Genomic DNA, 11,550 nt, shown 5'->3' on the forward strand with positions numbered 1-11,550 from the left:
CTTGAACAGAAAAGTAGCATTACCGACACTATCATCTACATGCCTACCATTTACGATTCTTAGCCCCGTAGCCTTACATAACTCCAATAGTTTTCTTCCAAAGTTGTTGATAAATTTATCAGTGCTTTTTCTGTCACACAATCTTGTTTCATTTTCATAATTCAATACCAAAGGTGCATTGGGCATGATATGAGTTATCTCATCACAATGAATAAAATCATCTCGCTCACCAGTTCTAGAGTTCATATCACCCATAACATATATGCGACCGTTATACTTATATTTACAAATGGAGTCTTCTAAGGCTTCGAAAATATCAACATAAAATTTTTCATAAAAAAACACTGTTTTCGGGAGGCAAATAACAAAAAGCTAGAAAAATATTTATGTTGTTAGAAACAATTTTTAACCAAATTATACTATTGAATATATATTCGACAACAGCTATGCAACAAGCCAAGTCAACTCTACAGAAAAATAACAATTCCTCCACCTTTGACATTTTTTCTAGGAAAAACATATTTTTCAAATCCATTAAGATCAAAATCATCATCACTATTAATCCAACATTCACTAAGACAAATAAGGTCGTAACTACTTATAAAGGAAACAAACTCACTGTCTGTAAGTTTATCAATTAGAGAACGACAAACGTTCCATGATAGAATGTTAATGTCACTCTCCACGCACCCCTATGTACTCGTACGGTTTACCTGCACGCTACGAGTGTCTTCGTGTCGCGGATCACTGCGGATAACTGTAGCTAGCATGGCACTACTGGTCGTCCGCTGGACATTGCATAATTCTGGAGTGTGAGTGTTCGGACATGGCTGAACGGGCGAGGATCTGGTAACATCACTATACGATCTATTGCACGGTATGTCCATTGGTTCCTGATGTAGAGCGTCATCGTGTGTCGCTTGGTATATTTTTCCATCAACGTAGAGTTTATCCCTCACTAGTTTGGTCCTCCGCCCGGATTCTTTCAACCGTTTTTGAACTGAATAATTTTTTCCCTACGCTCCTCGATTTCAACAGGATATTGTTCGTGGATACCATAGGGCTTTCCCTTAAGTTTGTAGGCATTCTTTTTCACATTTACGAGATCGTTGTGGTAAAGAAATCTCGCAACTATTGGACGGTTTTTTCCGTTGGTGAATTTGCCGAATCTGTGCACGTTTCCAAACTGAATGTCAGAATCAATTCCAATCTCCTAATAGAGGAAGTCACGCAGTTTTGATTCGGTATCCTCATCCTTCGTTTCCCTCCGAGTCCCGTGAATACCAGGTTTTGTTTCATTGATCGACACTTTAGGTCTAATAGGGCATCCCTTATTTCACTAATTCCACTCATTTCCACACTTTGTTCTTTATTTCACTAATTCCACTCATTTCCACACTTTGTTCCTTCGCGGAGTTAAATTTCCTTTTATATTTTCCTCAAATATCCTCACATTCTTTTCAACGTTTGTGATTCTCTGTTCAATTCCATTTACACGAGTATCAAGTGTATCTATTTTCTTTACTATCGTATCTAAAGTGTTTAACTTTTTTATGATGAAGTCTAACCTCTTGTTTGTCGCCTCCGTGTAGACACTGATGTCGAAATCCCCATTTGAAGACTGTTCTGGATTGAGAATTGGTGTGAACGATGATTCCTTTGGGGTGGACACTGCATGTAGATTTTCAATAACTGTCGAAGTGGCGTCGTACAGGACACTTTTTGCTTCACTGATGGCTGTACTGATCTCGTGAGCACTACTCTGGTCACTGCTACTTTGGTTACTCTTCTTTTTTTTCCTTTTTGTTACTCCTTCCCATTTTAATCAAAAAGTCTGATCTAACGTAATCTGTTGTAAGTGTTTCACAATTTTACCACTTCACAACGAAAATATTTCCAGTTCAGTGCAATGTTCACACGAAACACCAAAGTCGGAGCGATAAAAAAACACGTCCGACCTCATGAAGATCGCTCACCCTACATATAGAGAGTACATTGTATTCTGCAAAGATCCAGATTTTTTTGCATGCATTTGAAATTTGAGCATCTTTGAATATGGTAAAATTTCTAATCTAATAGAACAGACCCTTTGCCACTATATGATGTCACTTGATATGTTCAGCAGATGGTATATTTGCTGAAAACAGAGATACCAGAATTGACCACAGGCAATTATATCACATAGGATAGAATGTATTGTTAAACAGTACTCTTTAAAAGTAAATTCGAACCCATGCGATTTAATTGCCCGTGGAATTGACAACAGAAAACGTCTACCAGATTTATAGGATAGGGAAGTCACACCAGCACAGAAAACAGAAAAAGTGTGGAATAGCAAAATTCATACTGAGATATAGGTTTTATGATGATCTGAAGAGATTTCATAGCGAGAAGTCCGAGGTCAAACCGGAAGTCCGAGATCTATATGTTGTCCAGGATCTGACCGGAAGTCCGAGATATATACGTTGTCCAGGATCTGACCGGAAGTCCGAGGTCTATACGTTTTCCAGGATCTGACCGGAAGAAACTTTTTAACAGCTTAAATAAAGTGTGCCACTAATAACCGTAGTCTCACATAAACAAAATCAAGGGGTCTAGCACATTGATATGACGAGTTTTTGGAATGTGATTTCTACAGATGAATTTTCTGATCTATTAGAAAATAGTAATTGGCAAAGTTTAGACATTGTGAAAACATGGCGCCGAAGTTCTAGCCTGCTCTTACAGTGTGGCTAAACAAGGAAGTTTTCGTTGACACCATTTATTTCTATGAATGCAAATGTATCCGCTATAAAATATTTGAGATTTTGGAAAAGATATACAACAAACAACTCTTTTTAAAAAAATAAGCACTAGATCCAAATGGATGGACAATGTGATTTTAAATTCAGTCCTACTTATAGAAGGGTCAATGTCGAATTCGAGTACCCAGTCTGTACAGTAGTGTTGTCCCGCTCCTTCAGAACGATCGATTCATTTACATAGTTGTGTGAATATAGACATATCTTTTAACCGTGTTCCCTGTTTAAGACTATTAACGTACTGTAGGTATTTATTGTTTGGCTGTTCCTAAGTGTGTAGGAATATCTTGTATTTTGATGGATGATTAGTCATATTCTAAATCTTCTCATCAGTTCTTCATTGCGTATTTAAACAAATCGAAAATACTACAGTAGAGGAATTTCCCTCTAGACTAAACCACAATGAACATTCACAAATGACCCTCTCTCTCTCTCTCTCTCTCTCTCTCTCTCTCTCTCTCTCTCTCTTTATTTCTTTCTAAAATAGGTCCTCAGTACCCCTTGCTTGTCGTAAAAGGCGACTAAATGGGGCGGTCCTTCGGATGAGACCATAAGAACGAGGCTCCGTGTCACAGCAGGTGTGGCACGATAAAGATCCATCCGCATTCAAAGGCCTTAAGCGCCGAACATTGACCTAAATTGTGTATCCCTTCACCAGCAATGGCGACGTCTCCATATGAGTGAAAACTTCTCAAACGGGACATTAAACAATATACATCCAATCTTAAAAATTGTTCTTTACATACTGATTTTGATATCGAATTACTCCGTTTACCTGATAAAGATATAGGGCTCACGCGGATGTGACCGGTCAACAGGGGATGCTTACTTCTCCTAGGCACCTGATCCCACTTCTGGTATATCCAGGTGTCCATGTTTGCTCACTCTTAATTTTGTATTCCTTATAGGAGTTATAAGAATGATCGCTATTCGTTATTTTTACTTTTTCATGTTTAAGGATATGATAGGCCAAATATCATAGTTGTGCAAAACTGTTTTTGTTTTCAGATTGAATGGGGTCTAATATAGAACTTTATGGGGGAATTAATTCCTAAATTCCATGCATATAACTCAACAAATATGATAGATGGAGTTCTAGGGTCTTTGGAAATGAAAAGAAAATAACAGGGCGTACAAACTAGTATCAAGGTCAAGGGATTCTAGTGACATTGATTTTTGACCATGACATGAAAAATGGTATAACTTTAAACCGGGACTAAAATCAACATGACATCTTCAGAAATGATAAGATGATGTGTGACCCATGTAACATCAACCTGTTTGTCAGTACCCTGCTTTAATTTAAAAGAACAAGCATTTGCGTATCGAATCAATTGAGAGACATACATGTAAATACCACATGCAGATGATAATGGAATATTGCGACATAGATATGGGAGGTTGACGAGAAGCTGAAATCATCTCATTTCTCATAAAGTTGAGTTGTTACTTACTTAATCCTCTGGATACCCTGGGTAGCATAGGGCCGCAACCACACTCTTCCAACGTACACGGTTTTGGGCGATCCTCTTTAGCTCAGCCCATTCAAGCAGCCTTCACTTCTTTGTTTACGCATCTGCGCCAGGTCTGTCTGTGTCTTCCTACTTTTCTTTTGCACTGCGGATTCCATTCAAGAGCTTGTTTGGTGACGTTTGACGAGGATTTTCAAAAAGTGTGACCAATCCAGCTCCACTTCCGTTTTCTAATTTCCAGGTCTCTTGGATCTTTCTTGGTCTTATTCCAGAGTTCTCAATTTGGAATAACACCCGGCCATCTGATGTTAATGAGGCGTCGGAGACATCTGTGGATGAATGTCTGGAGCTTGAGGGTGGGTGTTTTTCGGTGTTCGCCAAGTTTCAGAGCCATAAAGAAGGACATATTTTACATTGGTGTTAAAAATCTGATTTTGTTGTAGATTGAAAGGGCAGAGGAATTCCAGATTGGTCTGAGGACAATAAAGGTATGTCGGGCTTTGTTGATGCGACTCTTTATGTCCTCGTCTGTCTCGCCATCTTTGCTAACCACGCTACCGAGATAGACAAACTTATCTGTTTTCTTGATGTCTTCCAATAGCAACCCCTAACATGCCTGCTTTAAAAATATTTGAACAATCAACCTCAACTCTGTCCATGGTCAAGCCTTGTGCTTTATGTATTGTTATACCAAATGACACAACCATTGGAATTTGCAGTCTACTTGCCGCAATCTTTTCCTCAACAGAGTTATAAATAGTGAAGATTTCTTTCTTTACATCTGTTACTGTGTTGTTAAATTTTACAGTGACAGCATCTTGGGTAACACTTAAAACTCTTCCTTGAAGGCCATTCACCAGGGTACTACTTAAATTCTTTACTAGCATAACTGGACAGTTTTCTTTCAAGTGCAAAGTTTTGAGTACGGGGAGCTTCTCAAGAACTTTTCGAAATGTTCATCAGCTAGTATTTCATTTACAAGTTCACGGTCAGTGTATCGGCCATCAGCGATACCTGACCACGAGTGCGTAGTTGTCCCACAGATGTTAAGAGATGCCACACCAGTGGTCCCCGTCAAAACTACCTGTTTACCTGTTGATTTTAATGCATTTCTTATTCTTTCAATGATGAAGTTCTTCCCTCTGCCACTTTGGCCTAAGATAAGTACGTTGTGTCCTTTAATTGTAAGGTCTAGCGCCTTTTTCTGTTTGTCATCGATGTCAACCATGCTTTTACTTCGTGCTATAAATAAATCCCAAAATTTCCCAACGTAATTTTAGAAGAACGTGACAGCCAATCAAAATCGCGCTTTTATTCCGCGCGGTATCAGTACATAGCACTTCGTGGTATAAATCGGGAAATCGAGGGGTAGGGTCATGTATTGTTGCAGTTTTCGGAGATAAGCGGTGATGAATGCAGTCATGCCATATATGATTGTTTAGCTGAAATATCGTAGAAGAGAACAGTAGTATATATATTTGCATCGCAAATTCCTTGAAAGCTCAAATGACCGACATTCTCAGGGGGTGCCATTCGGTGTCATTTGAAGCTAGGTACCTTGTGTTATTATTAGTATACAGACGTCAAAACTTATATACAGAAACAAGTGCCTGTGCTGGCATCCCACGCAATTTTCTCTCAACAGGACTTACTTCTAACTCATCTTTCAAAACTGCATTCTTCAGTCCACAAGAAACCCGTTTGCTCAACAGTAAACAACAGTTCGTGGAAGTCGCCATTAGGCCTAACGGATTTAAGTTTTTTTTAAAGTTGTGTATTCACAAATTACTACGTCCATCTCGAAATGACATAGAATGTAGTCCAAGAATAACTCGTTAATTCAACTCAAATCATATAATGTTTTATCATTCAAACTCAATGCTTTACATATTTAAATGATAAGGAATGAATATATTATCTTTTCGTTGGATGGAGGTATTCCATGAAAAAAAAAAAGACGGAAAATTTTGCATCATGCGCTACGCTTCCGTATTTGAAGAAAAATTTGGACACGAGTGACATTGTATAAGTGCATATCTCACCCCAATCTGTACGTTGTATGAATACATAGTGCATCTGATTTTTGATTTTTTTATGTATACATAGTGCACCTTAATTTGTACATTGTACCAGTACAGGGTACACCTCAATTTGTACATTGTATCAGTGTATGGCGCACCTCAATTTATACAAAGCATGAGTACATGGTACACCTGATTTTGTACATTGTATGAGTAAATAGTACAGTACACCTTAATTTGTACATTGTATCAGTACATAGCGCAACTCAATTTGTACATAGTACACAGCTCTGTTAAGAATACATTTAAGTGAAGAGCTTTGTCGTTTACTCCCCGTGATTTGGAATGTTTCCAAAACTTTTTTTTTTTTCATGTATCGGTCGTTTTCTAAGATAGGAGGGTTATTTTTTTATCATTTGAAAAACTTTCGGAATTCTGGGGTTCTGTGTTGAAACGTATGACATGCCACTGTTACTGGATTTATTTTCACTGGAAGGAGATCTTTTCTGTCGTGTGATTTTGCTTTGTTGGTTCCGCATCGATGGAATGACGTATTTGTAGTTCTGTGAGACGAGTGTTCGGAATTTCTGTGTCCGAAATTTTCATTAAAAAGACGTCTAGCTAAGTTGTATCATTATTGACTATTGATCTTGTTATACAACCCTACAATACAGAATTGAGAACAGGGCAAACTCGGATCTCTTATAACGCCAGAAGTGTGATTAGGTGCCTAGGAGGAACAAACATTGATATCCTGATGACCGGCCACACCCAATACGAGCTGTATGTCGATTGTATGAGTTCACTGTAAAAATCAAAATCAAGCATAGGTTGGCACATGGAATTTATGGGATTGCCCCATGGAGTTTCTAGCGCTGCTAATATCAATAATCATGAATTCATATCTAGGTAGGAAATTGTATTATTTTCAAATATAGGATCCCATATGGTTGTGGTTTGGTGTATTATATATCCAGCAATTTGCGTGTTTTCTATCCCCGATATGAATTGGATATAAATCATATCAAACCACAAACAATGGGAAAGTTGTTTTTAAAAAAAGTTGGATGTCATGCTATCTACTATTAAGAGAGAAATCATTCAAAAATCGCTATCCGGGACTTTCGGCTTTCGGCCGTACTACATCTTCCGCTTGACAGTTTACCAGTGAATTGCTAAGGTTTTACAGCCGTTGTAACGTTGCACTGAAGCCTCCTTGTGGTGTCCACTGATAAAAATATGCTGCCGGAGTTCGACACCATCGTCGTTAAGGGTTTGAATATTGCAGCCTCTCTGGAGCAGTGTGCATTGTATCTGGGTTTTCTGACATGATGAAGTTGTCGCAGGGTGCGAATAGGACTATTGTCATCCTTTGGCTCTCAGAATGGTCTACATTTTCGCAGTTACTCCCCTTACACCAGAAGTTATGGGGCGCGTTTACCATTGTGGCCCTAAGCTTCACATACATGTATATGGGAAGTTTAATACGCATTGATAAAGTTCAACATAATTCGAAGTACATGCACTTGAAAACATTGAATCACCATAGCAATTTGCTACTGGAATACATATCATCTTATCCACTCAAACTGTTTGACGGTTATTTGCCTCGTTTGCCTTAAAAGTTTTTCTCTCTAAGCTTTGCAAAATTCACAACGGTTTTTCGACAAAGGCACCATGCCTTTGTCAACATCTTTCAAGCAGAAAAACATGCAAGTTCTCGTTAGCAACTTTGACTATTAAAACACACAGGTATTGTATGCTGTATTCGGCGTGTTTGTTGCGAGTCCTATTCACAAACTAAACAGTGTCCAGGTTGGAAGTTTATTTCAAACTCAGTATATTGTAATAACATTTGATATGAAACGTTTATAAAAACCAGAAGTGTGTTTCAATTACGAAAAAAATATAGATGGAAAAAATGTAGTTTCGTGGGGGATTCGAACCCGGTCGTTTTAAAAATGAAAACATGTTTGCATATGAAAGTAGATGATCTTACCCACTGAACCACGCAGTAGAACATACATTTGTACATTACGAAGGAAATTAACGTACAGGTGAAGTTGAAAATACATATTTATGAAAATAAAACATTTATGGATGCTGTATTTATGATTACCGCCACTGTCTATAAATGTACCACCCATTATTTTTGTTACTTGCGCATGCACAACTTGGTAGCGTCACTCGCCATTTTTATTCGATGTTTACAATTGTGTTTGGAAGATTTGGGTATTAGTTTGATGTTTTCACGGATGCTTGATACCTGATACCATACGACCAATAATATAGTTTATTATATAGCTAATAAATAGTCTATTATAAAATCTGCGTAAAATCTAGAGAATGTTGGCGTTCAATATCCTGAGAATTTATTGAACGCTAACTTTGCATTGCGTAAATTGTATGCGCCCGAAACATTCCGAGTATGAGCGTTCAATATTGACGTTACCGTAACGACGTAAACAAGCCAAAATGGCAGACGGCGTTCCTCCGAATCTGACAGAGCCGGTATTTGATATTTACTTAAGCAAATTTTTACTGTACATAAATTATAATGTCCCCATTCACAAAATCACTTTGCTTCATGCATTAATGACGGGTTAAATATTGAACAGTTAAGAAATGCATGCCGATATTGCACACCTTCACCTTAGATGCCAATATTGATGAATTATCGTCTATTTTGGAGTATTTTGAGTGAAAAGGGATATAATTTAACAACTAAATACTGTAGCTATATATAATAAAAGGGTTATTGAACTTATAAAGGTGAATATTGGCACTCGTTGGCTGTCAAAATGCACTCGCAAGCTCGTGCATTTTCACAGCCAACTCGTGCCAATATTCACCAATATAAGTTCAATAACCCTATAATCCCCGTATATTAATAACGACGCATTTGAGGTACATTTTATGTAAATCAACCCTCTTCTTTGCTGTTATTCGACTTTTTATTAGTTCGTGCCAATCTACGACGATTCTATTTGGGCATCTTGTATACAGCTATACGTCGTTACTTCAATTTTTTCTTTGAGCAATGAAGACAGAGGCTTCTGTTTCAGATATATTATCTATCTTTTTTAACAGGTGTGACCAGTCGACAGAGGATGCGTACTCCTCCTAGGCACCTGATCCCACCTCTGGTGTGTCCAGGGGTCCGTGTTTGCCCACCTATCTATTTTGTATTACTTATAGGAGTTATGAGATTGATCACTGTTCATTATCTTCACCTTTCATAGATAGGCCAACTTCATAGTCGTCTCACCATTCACGAACGTTATTGCTAGTATTTTTTGTTGATGTCCCAAAATTTTTTTACTTGGTGTATATTCTTGTAGGGTCGTGGAAGGGGCATATCAAAGCTGAAAATACATGTAACTACAGTTTTGATAGCTGGCGGAAGATACCCCATCTTTGACACTTTTTGTATATACAATTTGCCAAATTATCTGCTCTTATAACTTGGTTTTTTTTTCTAGTCATAATATTGTATTTATGATTTTTTATATGGTAGTTTTTAGGATTGCGGCATTTTTGTAATGCTTTTAGTCACAATTCCTTAGCATGAATTGCAGTATTGTGTTTTTAGTGTGTTATGTTTTTTAACTGTTTTATGTCATTTTTTGGCATAATACCTTGTCATTTATTAGTTAATAAATGACCATTTTAATTCCTCAAACCGTGTTATGTGTTTAATTGTGTCAAACAGAGCACCACCCTATCAGTTATCCATAAATAATATCAGTGAAGTCGTTTCGATTTTTTGAAATTTACAAAAAAAATGCAATCGTGAAACAAAATTCCAAAGCGACAGTTTTTTAGTGGAAAACTCGATGAACATGTCCATGCTAAATTTAATTAGTTTCACGGAGGCAGTTTTTCTGAAATTCGGGAATACCTCTCCATTTAACGCTAAAACTCAATAAATCGCTTATTGCTTGATTTAAACTCGAATTATTTTTGGCAAATTTAGTCAATACACATCTTGTAAAATTATTTTCAAAAATGATTGAATTAAGACACAAGTTCCAATTGGTTTTATCATATATTTTAATAACTTAATTTTATAGATCTTTCATGCAACACCTTTAGGGAAATTAACATGAGACGTGCAACACCTTTACAAGTTTGGTAAAGGACTACCTGCTCTTTCTAGATATCCATTTAGTTTCAATTTAGTATCAATACCACTAGCGAAGATGGTATTTAAACGTTTTACACCTAAACACAATTCAGCAAATTTGACCCTGTCCTGGGATCAGAACCTCTACCCCGGGAATCATGAAATTGACAATTTATTAGAGGCCTTTCTGCTCTACATCATTATACATGTAGTTTTTTTTTTAAAGATGTGCAGTTGTAGAGAAGAAGACATTTTAATATTGGTAAATTTTTGCCCGGCCCCTAAGGCCCCATGGGTGCAGGAGTCCTGACAATTACAATTTACATGTACGTCCCCCTTGTTTCAAGGATGCTTAATACCAAATTTGAAAAAAAAAATAGAATGATAGTTATCAAAAATAAGTTTAAAATTTCTATTGGTCACACATTTATTAACTTACCATTTGGCCCCACCCTAATAACAAAACCCCTATCCCGGAGATCATCAAATTTACAAATTTAGTAAAGGACTATCTGCTCTTTCTAACTATCCATTTAGTTTCAGTTTAGCATTCAGGTCAGAACCCCCACATCATTTACAATTTTGGTACAGGCCTTCCTGCTATACATCACTATGCATTTAGTTTTTCTTACACATATGCGGTTGTAGAGAAGAGTTTTAAGATTTGGTCAATTTTTACAGTTTTTGTCCCGCCCCTAATGCCTCAGGGATGTAGGAATCCTGATATTTACAATTTAGCCCCCCACCCCCACCCCCCTGTTCCAAAGATGCTTCATACCAAATTTGAAAAGAATTGGAATGGAAGTTATCAAGAAGAAGTTATAAATGGTCATTTGCTAACGGACGACGCCCGACAATCAATTGCAATAGGTCACCTGAGTTTACGAAGGTGAACTAATGGAAAAAACGATGCTCTAAATCCTTAATTGTGAAGATTGATCTTTTAGTTCAATTAATCGGTTATATTTTACATTTCTTCCACAATTTACGGCAATGTTATTTTAAAAAGTGGGAGCCTATCTATAGATTGAACTCTGCACAAATAGCTAACTTTGCATGTAACGATAAAAGGGAACAGACCCATTGTTGCTACATGTACGTGGCTGATAATAAGTATTGTGCTCATTTAA

This window comes from Ostrea edulis, chromosome 6 (genome assembly GCF_947568905.1).
Source record: "Ostrea edulis chromosome 6, xbOstEdul1.1, whole genome shotgun sequence".
In the NCBI taxonomy this organism is placed as follows: Eukaryota; Metazoa; Mollusca; class Bivalvia; order Ostreida; family Ostreidae; genus Ostrea; species Ostrea edulis.